Source organism: Dreissena polymorpha, chromosome 4 (assembly GCF_020536995.1).
Source record: "Dreissena polymorpha isolate Duluth1 chromosome 4, UMN_Dpol_1.0, whole genome shotgun sequence".
Taxonomy (NCBI): domain Eukaryota; kingdom Metazoa; phylum Mollusca; class Bivalvia; order Myida; family Dreissenidae; genus Dreissena; species Dreissena polymorpha.
Window position 1 is genome coordinate 81,755,218 of NC_068358.1, and position 13,221 is coordinate 81,768,438.

Below are 13,221 nucleotides of genomic sequence, written 5' to 3' on the forward strand. Positions count from 1 at the left end.
AAGTTAGCAGTTGCGACTTTAATCGAAAGATAGTTCGTCTTCGGGTTTTATAGAGCTAAAGATGTTAAAAAATTAATGACCACACCAACGTGTTTTGAAATGTATTATAACTGCATCCTGAAAATGTATCCTGTTAAATTTATAAACATTATCAAGGTGAATCATCGACACGGAGTATGTACGAATCATTATATAAACTATGCATTACGGATTATGAATATCGACACGGTAATTAACATAAAACGACCCGAATTTACTTAAAAATGGATAATGTACGTTATTGTAACTATAGGACAATTAGTTTAAATATATATTGATGAGTGCATTATTTTAAATTGTCCACAAGGGAAATAATTTACAATTAAAATAAATATTTCTATATTCATTATTAAAAAAGTAAAATAAAATATACCGCCCACATCAAAATATGTTTTCGTCGTCATGATTTTATGTTAACATTGGAACTTTGAACTTATTTTTTTGTGATTCTTAACTGCAAAGTTAATGATGTATATATAAATATATATATTAATGATCGTTAATATTTCATCGAAGAGTATTTGACATATAATAGCCTGTGACACCTCTGAAGTAATTAAACTTCATATTGAACATTGGGTTGGATCGAGCAAAATAAAGTACGCAATCAGTTAAAATAAAATATTCTGTTTTATCTGTCATGATTTTTGAAGTACATCAAGTCAAATTATCATATCGTTGATACATTTGTAGTTGTTGCTTAATTGGCCGAGAAAATTTATCTATATCATTCGATATCTAAAAATATTAACCCATTGTATTTCTTTCTTTTGAAACATCGATTTCGACCAAGACTTCCAAACAGTAATTTACTTTAATAAATGTTGGATCAAGCAAAATAAAGTACGCAATTAGTTCAAATCAAATACCGAATCAAATATTATTTTTTATTTAACTGTCATGCTTTCTGAAGAACATCAAGTCGAATTATCATATGTGTGATGCATTTGTAGTTTCGCATTGATGTAAATTACGTTTAATGTTTTAACAGCGATTTTATACGAATATGGCTCCTTTATTTTACCGCGATAAACATCAAATGAATAAGTAATGAATTGCAATTTTTGATTAATATGGTTAACGTAACACAAAACACAAAAACATGACATCGCAAAATAAACGTAGAGAGTTCATTTAAGTAAGAACACAAGATCCGGTTTGCATACCAAACATTAATGAGATTCTTAAATATATAATTGCGTTGGAAACCATTCGGCAAATACAAAATTCAGTACATATCAAAAATGAAACGAGCTCGTTACCTATGCTAGTCACCCGCGTATTTACCGTTCTAAATATTGGTATTTTGAACCATGGTCCAATTATTGATAAATGGATTAACATGCTGTCATTAAAGTAAAAACTTCATATGAATATTTACAGTTTTGATTATTTCCAACATCAGAGGTCTCTGCCAGGAGCCCCCAAATGAACGAATAATGTAAATGTTAATGTTTTATTATAACTTTCAAATTATTAATTTATAATGGTAAACGTTCTTACCACAACTAGTGTTTTGATATTTTATAGTTTTGAAGTTTTGGTTTAGTTGAGGTTTTATATGTTCAATGCTTGAAGTTGCCTTTGCGGTATTTCACGATTTGTATTTTTATGGATGCCATTTGCCGCATGCGACGTAAATCGCTCTTTGTGTTTCCCTAACCTATATGCGAGTAGTCCATTAACTCGTATTGATATTACTGGCGCTTTTTGTACATTTTAAACGTAGGTATTTTGTTTAACAACAAAAGTATGCTTATTTGTTTGTACCATTTATCAAAGAAAAAAAAAATCTAAAATTTCTTTTGGACGAAAACTTTATTGTTATGGAAAGGTGTTTTACCTTGAAAATATTGTGGTGAGTTATGACAAAATAACATTAACAGTTGCAAATTTGAATGCGAGCTCGATATGCCATTAAATTGGCGCAGGTCTTGTTTTCAAGCGAAATCATTAAAAACTAGAACTGTATACAGAAACTGTTTGATTGTTAAGATATTTTCGTAGTAAGAAATATGAATTGGTATTAAGTGTTGATTTAAAATTCCGTAGCATTTTGAACTTGCTGTATCTATATATTTCTATGTATTGAAATCTTTTTTAAAGGATACAGCACTATTTTGGTTAATGTGAATGATGATTTGAATACTCAAAAAATAAGGCAAGAATAATTACCCCGGTATCACTTATTTGTCCGACCTCTTTTATTTTTATTTCTCCCAAGAAATCCAGGAAACGTAAATCAAATATAAATAATGTCCGAATAGTGTCAAAGATAAAAGTATGTGATGCCTTACGAATCAATTTACCCTCACTCAAAATGTGCATGTGCGAAAATTTGATTATATCGCTTTAAAAACGTTTTGCAGACGCCGGAATATTTCCCCTGACAAATTTCCACGCTAGTAATGCGGATAATTGGATAACGGATGGCAGGAAAAAACAAAAGCCACGCGCGAAATATAATTTCCTTATTTTTTAAAATGTATATCCTTAGTATTAGTTTTGAGACAAGGTACATGATCGAGTTGATAAAATGTATTATTGTGTATTGTGAAGGAGGGGTTTTAAGAAAAAAGGTATTAATTTGTAAAATAACAACAACAGTAAAGTCTATCGGAAAACAGCACAAACTGGATGATCAGTACATATTTATATACAATAAACATACTTAGACATATAGCAAAACGGTTCTTGCTATTCCAGCATGTAGAGCAATTACTTGGGCTTCCAATACTGAAATTTTGATAGTACTTAATGATATATGAACGAAGATAGAGAATGTTTCAATAGGTGGTATGCATGATGTTGTGACATCATCGGATAACGGAGATTCTCAATAAATTGGAACAATCCGTTATCCGAGTATTATGTACTTAAAATGCATCTATTTATATATTGTTACTGTTCTTACTAAGGTGTTTGCTTTTTGTGAATTTAGGATTAGTACTGTGCTTTAGATACTTTAACTTTGAAAGAATTCAATGAAATGTAAACGAGCATGTTTTAATGGGTGGTATTCGTGATGTTGTAGACACTTTGATTCCCGTTAACGGACACTTCGGATAACGCAGATTTAACAAATCTGGCACTCTGACGTGTATTAGACCGGCGACAGTACCGGTGTAGAACCAAGGAAGCAGGCATTGAGAGAAATTTCTATAAGCGTCAACGTAACAATTTCCAAGGGATAAGAACAACGAAGCAAATTTTCAGTGAATCGTTTTTAATTCAAGTCTTTTCAATGACTTTGTTTGATAATATTATACAATATCTTAATACATGATGCACGCAAAATACACGGCAATTTTAAAGGTCAAATCGAGGAATCTCTGCAAAGTAACTTGGGCGATTATTGTGTAAATAAAATATTATTTAAGTGTTAAATATTTGGACATGTGTGGGCGATTTTGAAAATACGCTAATTTTTTTTTTGCTTTTAAATTTCATATGTTTGTTGCTTAAATATGTATTTACACACATAGCAACACTTCACCTTTCTGTCACACATAGCAACACCTTACTTTTCTGTCATACATAGCAACACTTCACCTTTCAGTCACACATAGCAACACTTCACCTTTCTGTCACACATAGCAACACTTCACCTTTCTGTCACACAAAGCAACACTTCACCTTTCTGTCACACATAGAAACACTTCACCTTTCTGTCACACATAGCAACACTTCACCCTTCTGTCACACATAGCAACACTTCACCTTTCTGTCACACAAAGCAACACTTCACCTTTCTGTCACACATAGCAACACTTCACCTTTCTGTCGGTCGCTTATTTTCGTTAAGCAATTTTAAAATGGTATAGTTTGTATCTAAGTGGACAGATACACATAATAGTCGACGTAGTTTTGAATGCTAATGTCATAATATGACGTGGTTTGTAAGCGACTTGATTAAACATAAGCTGCGAATAAAAACGTGACGCCCGCATAGATCAACAAAGTTCAATAAAAATGATTGTGTGAAACATTATTATAAATCCCCCTATCCATATGTAGATATGTGTTTTATACAAAATTGAAGGTAAGCAATAACTTTACTGTAACGATGTCATGCTGACCGAATTGTTGTGCTATTTCATACGTAAGGGTAAGAAATGCGCGCAAAAGACACTCAATTTATAAGTTACCTCTCAAGATAGTAACGTCAATCTCGTTTTGTTTTCCGCCTTATCAAAGCATACATGGTAAACTGGATCACACACTTCTTATAATGTTCAAACAATGATTATCAAAATATTTAGATTTAATTTAAAAGTGAATAGGGGAATAAGTCTCTTGTTTCTTTTTAATAAAAAAGGATAACGAAAAACGCTACAGTAAAATATGTTTGGTTTGCGAAACGTAACTACTATTCACCTAAGTATGATCACGTGCTTGAAAAAGCAACACAAAATACATCATATCGACTGCATTTTAATAGAAAATGGTAAAAAATCATTCCTTAATAATAGCAAATCAAATCAATGTAACATGAAACTATTTTATTAAGACTGATTAGGCAGCAAACTATGACATTGAGCTTGTCGCATTTTTGTTTTCAACTTTGTAACTCGAAACCTGCGAAACAAATCAACTTAAAGTAAAAATATTTTACGTGCAATAAATAAAAATTCACCACAATTTTGCATCGACGATTCGCTTAACCATTTTGATTAACTTTCTTTACGTAATTGGATATGAAAGAAAACACATCGGTAATACGCCTTTGCTTTTTTTCAAACAAGCATATTAAAAAATGTCATATAAATGCAAAACATAAATTACTTTTCTTCAAACGCATGGTTTAAAAGTTCATATCGATGCAAAACATAAATGGGCGAGCAAATGTTTGGTTCAATTGAAAAACAGAAAAAACCCAATTACATTACAGAAGTGAACGTGACTGTAAGATAAATATTTAATTATTAAAATTATTTATATGCAGTTTCGAAATGAAATACTTTTTGTAATTAATATCAGCCATATAATCCAAATAAAGCTTTTTTATTTAAACACGGGCAAAACACGATATTAATCAAACGCATTATTAACTTCTCCGCGAATTGCGAAATTTTATTTATACAGTAAAACGTAAACATGACTCGCCCTTTGATTAAATTTCACAAGATGTACCTTAATCAATATAGTTTTAAAACATCCTCGTTTTAAGGAAAATACTTATGTGTTACTCAAGTTTTGTGGACACACACATTTTCTTCAATAATTAACTACGTTAAATTTTTGTGCATTTTAATTTTTATCAGGAATAAACCTTTTTTTCTGCATTAATTTTCTAACAAGAATTTTATTTTATGTCTAAATGTCCATTAACTAAGAGTAATTTTGGTATATATTACTCGACCGTTTATGAAGCTACTATAACAATGGCCGTTTGACATGAAGAAAATAAGGTTTACGTAAAGTATTGATTTATCGAATGAATTACTTCAAGAAAAAAACATATTATTGTAATGATACATAGGTCCTTAAAGCGATGTGAGGAAAGACAATCAATACATAAACACTCTTTAAAACGCCAACTTGTTTATTATGGTCCTTTTATAATGGATATTGTTTTCACCGAAATTAAGTAAATTTAAATATCCTGACTTTTGCGATAATTGTAGTAAAATTGAAAAAGGGAATGTCTTTGTCCTTAATGAAATCGCTGTCGAAATTTGATCATAATGTCCGATTTCGACATCGTGTAGGAAACCCGACAGCGGACGATTGTTAAGGGATTTGTGAAGTTAGTTATTTAAAAAATTTGAGTATTTTACTCATACCAATCGACTAATTGAATAGATGTTCTGGTAAATTGATGTTCGACACCATACTAATCGACTATTAAAGAGTGCGGTTAGCATACTTTTATCCGAATAGTAGGTTGAAGTGTTTGAAATAAAATGTAAAGATTTTTTTGTACTTTAGGTAATACATTTACTTGCAAATATTACTCTAACTTTCCGAATTAAATAAAATAAAAACGTAAATAATATAACCCCTTGGCTACCCTCCTATATCTTTTATTCGATGTTATAGTGCAAGACATGGGATGAGCTATATTTAACATTACTCCAACGCAGTATCGTGCACAAAATAATAAAGGACCCGCCTTTCCCCGATCGTAAAATGTTATACATCTAGTACCTCATCATTTGTTTCTCACTGATTATGTACGCCTGGTTTAAATGAATATATAATTCAACAATAATAAATGATATTGTTAAATATACCATGTGCCTCGTGTAATAACTTGATATTAAAATTTTGCTTATAAATTACTGGGCAGGCAATAAATAGTATTTTATCATGATGGCCGTTAACCGTTCTCTACGTTTTACTAACGAATCGATATAAGCTGTATTTATTTCCTATTAAATAATGTTATACTTTTTGTCAAAATTTCTGTTTGTAGACAACAACTAAATATAAATGACAGGTTATTGACTTCCCATACATAGTGCTTAAAAAGTTCAACAACGGATCTTCTTTTGCATCACTTTTACAAAAGTTCTTTATTTATTGATGTTGCCTTTCTAAATGGTTGCATTTGTTGTTGTTGTTTTGTTCTGTCTTTATTATGCGTTGCTATATTTCTTTTTTCTTCTTACAATAACAAAATATTGCGGATAAATAAATGATTTTAATGTATCTTTCTAATCTATGTTAACACTAATTATTATTGTTTATGCATATTGTCGTTGTTGTCTTTGAATCCAAACTTTGTTTCCTTTTTGTAACCACAAAGTCTTGTAGTATTTTCAACAGATTATTGCTTATTTGGGAAGTCTAGCTTTTCCCTGTTATTTCTTAAACCTTCTATAATCGCTTGTAACAGCTGAATAGGTGATAAAACTCCAAAGATCACCTCTTCCCTCACCCATACCCTTCTTATAGTTTTTCTCTGAAGGATTTCCCAATATTTCATGAAACTGTGTAATTACACAATTTATATATGCTCACATGTTGTCACGATACATGTATGTTCATTATATTATGTGACCTGTGAAACATAATAAAGATTTGTTCTGTTCTATTGCATCGTCTGTCTGCTCCTCCTTACAATCTTCGTCAACATCATCTTTATAATAAATGACATAATCAACCAAAGCATCAGCAAAGTGTCACTAATAAATTATTATTGTAATGCACTACGCTATTTGACCGTCGAAATTATTTACCATGATAAACGACAGTAATAAGCTTCACGTATGTATTCCAGTTGACCGCTCTATATATGTTCATATGTTTGCGAAATTGTAAGGGGTGATGTTAGATAAAGGAGTTATAACGTGTTTGTTTGCCAGAACTTTCTATACATACTATACATAGTTTCGCTGTGTTTATTAAACTATTAATTCATGTTGTGGCAGTTAAAAATTACATCAAGGTGCAGATTCACTATCTATTTTCATATAAAACTTGTTTGTTTCTCAACTGTTCTAGAATCCTTGGTTAAACATCAGTATTTGATACAAATGTTACATAAATTGGAGGATATTGTTAGAAATTACTAGAATAACTACAAATATGTTTTTTTATTGTGATTTCCAAACCAGTTCGAATTGAACAGAGTTTTTACACACGTAAGTTGATAAATGAATCGTTTTTCTTAAAATTGTCCTTTTTCATTTTGAAATTAATAGAATGTATTCAATAAAAATAGCAAACTGATACATATGCTTAATGATGTGTGTTATTAACGTCCAGGTGTAACACACGTGTAATCAACCTCCAGGTATTTGAATGTGCCAGGACAAGGATCTCCGTATATGAAAGGGCTCGCTTGGAGAATACACGTGTTTCTGCCGTTGCACAGTGCCTGTACGATGCTAGTGGTGCCTAGAGCCCTGCAGTTCTTATTCTCGACATTACTGGATGGACAGACGCAAATCCCTCTAGTGCGCCCGAACACCGCAGAGGTCACGCTCAAGACCTGCCCGGCGGGGCATGACAGGGTCGCGGACTGCCCCTCACAGATGATAAGGCTGGCCCCCAATGCTAAAATATAAAGTTAAATAAAATGTTTTTATTGTCTGTTATGGTTCGATAAGTCAAAAGTGCAATGACATTCATAGCTAACAATGGTGAGACATATGCATTGTAAAACATTTAACTGTATCGTATGCACACATGTGGAGAGAATGATAGGGGTGTCCTAACCATCTTTATGTTTTTTATACACGAACGAATTTTCGACCTTTCAAGCAAACATTATTTGCAATTATATAAAACTCTCACTATGTTAGTGTTTTGGTATCATTTTTTCTAATCTTCGTTAATCTACAATATAAACCATAAACGTTATTAAACGTAATGATCATTATTAAGCATATAACCCACTTTAAATGGGGCAGTAATGCTGCTGAACAATCATGACTGTTATTTCGATTAATATTTAGAGCTTATAAAAAAGAAGGGCATATGTTTTGTGTTCACAAACTGACAGAACAACGAAATAAACGAACTATGTACATGTAGATTTAGGTCCGAGTCACGACTAGCTTTTGCATGTACAAAAAATATTTGATTAGACCTCAACTCATTTATATGATTTACGGTTGGATTTGCAGCACATTGAAAGCGTTAAATAAATTTGTGTTTGTCCTTTTTTTCTTGCACCCGAATATTTTCATAGAATAGCTATTTTGTATTCCTAACGATTAATCTTACATTTGTTTACGACAACGATTGTTTATGCTCAATGGGTCATTGTCGACCTGAAATGGCCCACAAGTCAAGTGACTTCAAGCCGATTCTAGTCACCCTCGAAATCAGCATAAAGTCGCCCTCGGCAACAATTTTACTTTTTCAACAAAAAATACACGATTTGGTCGTTCATATGCGAGGGAATTTGTGTAAAAATACTACAAAAACGAAAGTAGAGCTAAATGAATTTTAGCATATATGTATATAATATATTTACAATAGCTTATATTAGATACCTTGATGCGGTGCCGTTTGATAAAAAAATACACGGGTGACTAGAAGCCGATTCTTGTCGCCCGGGGGTGACTAGAAGCCGAATCATGTCACCCTGGGGTAACATCAAGCCGATTCTAGTCACCCTGGAGTGACTAGCGTCGGCTTGAAGTCACCCCAGGGTGACATGAATCGGCTTCTAGTCACCCCCGGTTGACTTGTGGGCCATTTCAGGTCGACAATGACCTAATTATTAATGTTAAACGGTGAATTGTTCATAATGCGGATACTGGCTGAGTTTGTTGACAATACGCCTCAAGTCATTAAAGCTGACTAATGGCAGAACTGGTAAACCATATACATTCTGTCCTGAGAGTGTTATCCTATAGTACGAATCGACGAAAGTCTTGGGTAGCATTTAAGAATCACTTACACAATTTAAAGACAACGACTTGACTGGAATATTTTAAAGAGTGGTCACTATTGGCAATATATAAAAAGTTGAATATGTTTGGCAAAAATGTCAAATTATTATGGACACAGCATATCATTAGACTCTTTTAAATTGAAACTAGAACAAACATATTTTATTTTGTATTGCGCTCGCTTCAATTTTTGGTGCCAACTGATCAATTTGCTGAGGTCTAAAGCTAACAATATGTTAAACCATTACCGATTTAAATGCGTTTTTAGCCTATTTGCAACGCAAATAGGCTTTTGTAATACCAAATTTCGAGATCACTACTGAAAAATAGTTGGCCGTTTTGATGCCTTACCAGATTTTGGCCAGACGAAATAGACATTTAATATAGTATTTGGAAATTCTTACAATTTTTTATTTAGAAACTTTTTTCTACCATGTTCTTCCAAGAATATTGCTTACATCGTTTTTTTTTGTGATTTTTTATAAGACCGTTTTACGTGAAAAAAAACGTTCTTAGAATCTAAAACAAATTTCGTTCGTAAAACAATTCTGTTTTTGTTGATAGTGACCTCACAACTACTTTCAATTTCCTTTGTGGGAGAGGTCAAATTTTTACATAAATGAATTCATTCGGCCCTGGCTTATGGATATGTAAAATTGCATTGGTAAATTATTAATAGAAATTTACATATGCTCAACAGGAAGTCGAGCAAAAAGCACTTTCATTCTGTGAAAATGTGTAAGAAAAATTGCGGAGTACGATGAATGTTTTCTGATAATTCTGACATGGATTCTGACCTGCCTTTCTATGGATTTGATGTAGAGAGTTTGTAAAAGAGATGTGTTAATTGAAATTTAAATGATTTACTTTGAGCCAGAATTGACCGATTTAAATCAATATGATGTAGAGAATGGGTGAACATAGGAGTCCCCCATTAACAGGTCGTACAAAGTTGAACGTTGAAATGGAGAGGCAGGAGCCATTACAACTTCTTAAAACTGTTAATTGATGATGCTTTGATTAATTACCTTGTGCTTTTTAACTATGCTTCTGCAAAGTTTAATGGCCCATTAAAACAACACTGACGAATGAGAAAATGGGAAGAGGTAACATTTGCTGGAAATTGGAATGCTGACAATGGCAAAATACATATAGGGCTGTTTAACAGGTCAGATTGTTGAATCTCTGCTAATAGTTAGATTTTAAATGATTATTTTTCTTTGAAACTAAAAATTGTAACAAAATATAAATTGATTCAATATTAAATTGCTTTAAAATGTACTGAAACTAAAGGTTACTGAACATTACTTGTTCTCTTACAAGCTTTATTACTTAAGACACATTTTCAGGAAAAAATACAATCTTAAATACAAAATGTATAATATGAGGACTTTATACACAAATTATAATATATATATATATATATATATATATATATATATATATATATATATATATATATATATATATATATATATATATAATCATAAATTCGTGCATCCCTAGTAATACAACATGACAACACATACCTGAATATACGCAGCAAGCAACGACCACGAGAACACATTTCAGATAATGTGCCATTTTCGCTCCCAGAATTTCCAACAAGTAAACAGTTGCGACTATTGTTGAAAGATAGTTCATCACCGGGTTTTATAGAGCTTAAGATGTTAAAAAATTAATTACAACACCAACGTGTTTTGAAATGCATCATACTTGCATCGAGAAAAATGTGTCCGGATCCGGTTTAGGTTTATAATAATTATCAAGGTGAATCATCGAAACGGAGTTTGTATGAATCATAATATAAATTATGCATTACGGATGCTGAATATCGACAAGGTACATGTAATTAAAATCATGCAACCCGAATTAACTTTAAAATGGATACTGTACGTTATTGTAATCGTCAGCATAGGACAATTAGTTGTAATATATATTGATGACAGCATCATTTTTAATTGTCCGCAAGGGAAATAATTTACAAATCAAATAAATATTCTTATATTTGTAATCAAAAAGTAAAATAAAACTACACCGCCCACATCATATTTTCGACGTCATGATTTGATATGAAAAGTGGAACTTTGCACTTATTTCTTTGTGATTCTTAAATGGATTGTTAATAATATATATAAATATATATATTAACGATCGTTAATATTTCATCTAAGAGTATTTGACCATATGATAGCCTGTGACACATCTGAAGTAATTAAACTTCAAATTGAAGATTCATTTCAAAAATTGTTCGCAGCGGTTAATGCTAAAATGGATACGTTAATTAATTAACTAGCTCGGAGCCAATCGAGCCTCTGAGTGGAAGTTTACTACATTCGTTCCTAGAATCGATAGTGTATTTTTCACTTGAATAATAGTAGTGCTTAATTTGCCGAGACAATTCATCTATATCATTTGATATCTAAATATATTAAACCATCTTATATCTTTCTTTTGAAACATCGATTTTAACCAAGACTTACAAACAGTAAGTTATTTTAATAACTGTTGGATCGAGCAAAATAAAGTACGCAATCAGTTAAAATAAAATATTCTGTTTTATCTGTCATGATTTTTGAAGTACATCAAGTCAAATTATCATATCGTTGATACATTTGCAGTTTCGCATTGATGTAAATAACGTTTAATATTTTAAAAGCGATTTTATACGAATATGGCTCTTTCATTTTACCGCGATGAACATCAAATTAATAAGTAATTTCGGAATTAATTGCAATTTTGTATTAATACGGTTAACATACTCAAAAACACTTCAAAATGAACGTAGAGATTTTATTTAAGTTAGAACACAAGATCCTGTTTGCATACGAAACATTAATGAGCTTCTTAAGGACATACGCGGCAGTTTAGTTTTACGCAAATTTGTTTTGACTGTAACACCGTTTGCGCAATAAGAGTATGCTTTTTCGGATATTCAAATAAAAACGGGATGCATATTCAATAAGGGAATGATACAAAGAAATAAAGTATTATGAAGTTTGAAAAATTGATAAACAATTTATAGCCTCTAAATTACATAATAAGAATCGACCATCGTCCCTACGACTACACAAACCTTTTTTATCGCGTGATCGTAACAACAAGCATGAATCTCATTACAGAAAACAGAAAATACTTCCTTATAACTGAACATGTTTGTGTCGCAAGTAAGACATGATTAAAACGGACAGCTTTCCTTCAAATTAAGCAATTTGTTATTGAATCATCATATATTTAAAACATGCCATCAAAGTATATATGTTATATTTAAACTATAATCAAAATCGTTATGTATGTTTTATGCTATGCTTAAAAATAAATCGGAACACTTTTATAACTTTAACTTCTCAAACAACGGCTTCAGATATCAACTTCTATGTAGTATTGTTTGAGATAATTTACTTCATAGCATATCTGATGAATTAAAATTATTCATCCACGACACTTCGATACGTCTAAACCAAGTGCGGGTGTGGCTGCATCTTGCCGCACCTGCATATATAATAATTGAATAATATTAATTTTTGTTCACTGAATTTCTTTCTCTCTGACCAATATGATTCGAAAAAACCCTAACATTTCGTTTATTGTTGGTAAGACATTGATTTAACAAAAACATTGATGCACAGTAAGTCATTTACAGACTGGTCAATAGTTAATCAAAGTAATTGAACACGCGCTGGTACCGCACGTGCAATCCATTTATAATACACACATAACGTCAGATAAAACGAATGATATGCAATTTAAATCTATCTACCTTAATATTGTTAAATTTTTATTTTATTTGTATGACACGCTGAAATACTGATGACGCGACATGCAATCACGA

At 31.6% G+C, this 13,221-nt stretch overlaps 1 long non-coding RNA gene across 1 annotated transcript; it reads right to left on the reverse strand.

Annotated features, from left to right (window-relative positions):
- Positions 1–7,371: 7,371 nt before the first annotated feature.
- Positions 7,372–11,127, reverse strand: LOC127879307 (uncharacterized). Its single transcript, XR_008049004.1, has 2 exons — positions 10,919–11,127; positions 7,372–8,043 (listed from the first exon to the last, which is right to left on the reverse strand). It is a non-coding gene; the product is annotated as an uncharacterized LOC127879307 (long non-coding RNA).
- Between the last annotated feature and the right edge of the window lie 2,094 nt (positions 11,128–13,221).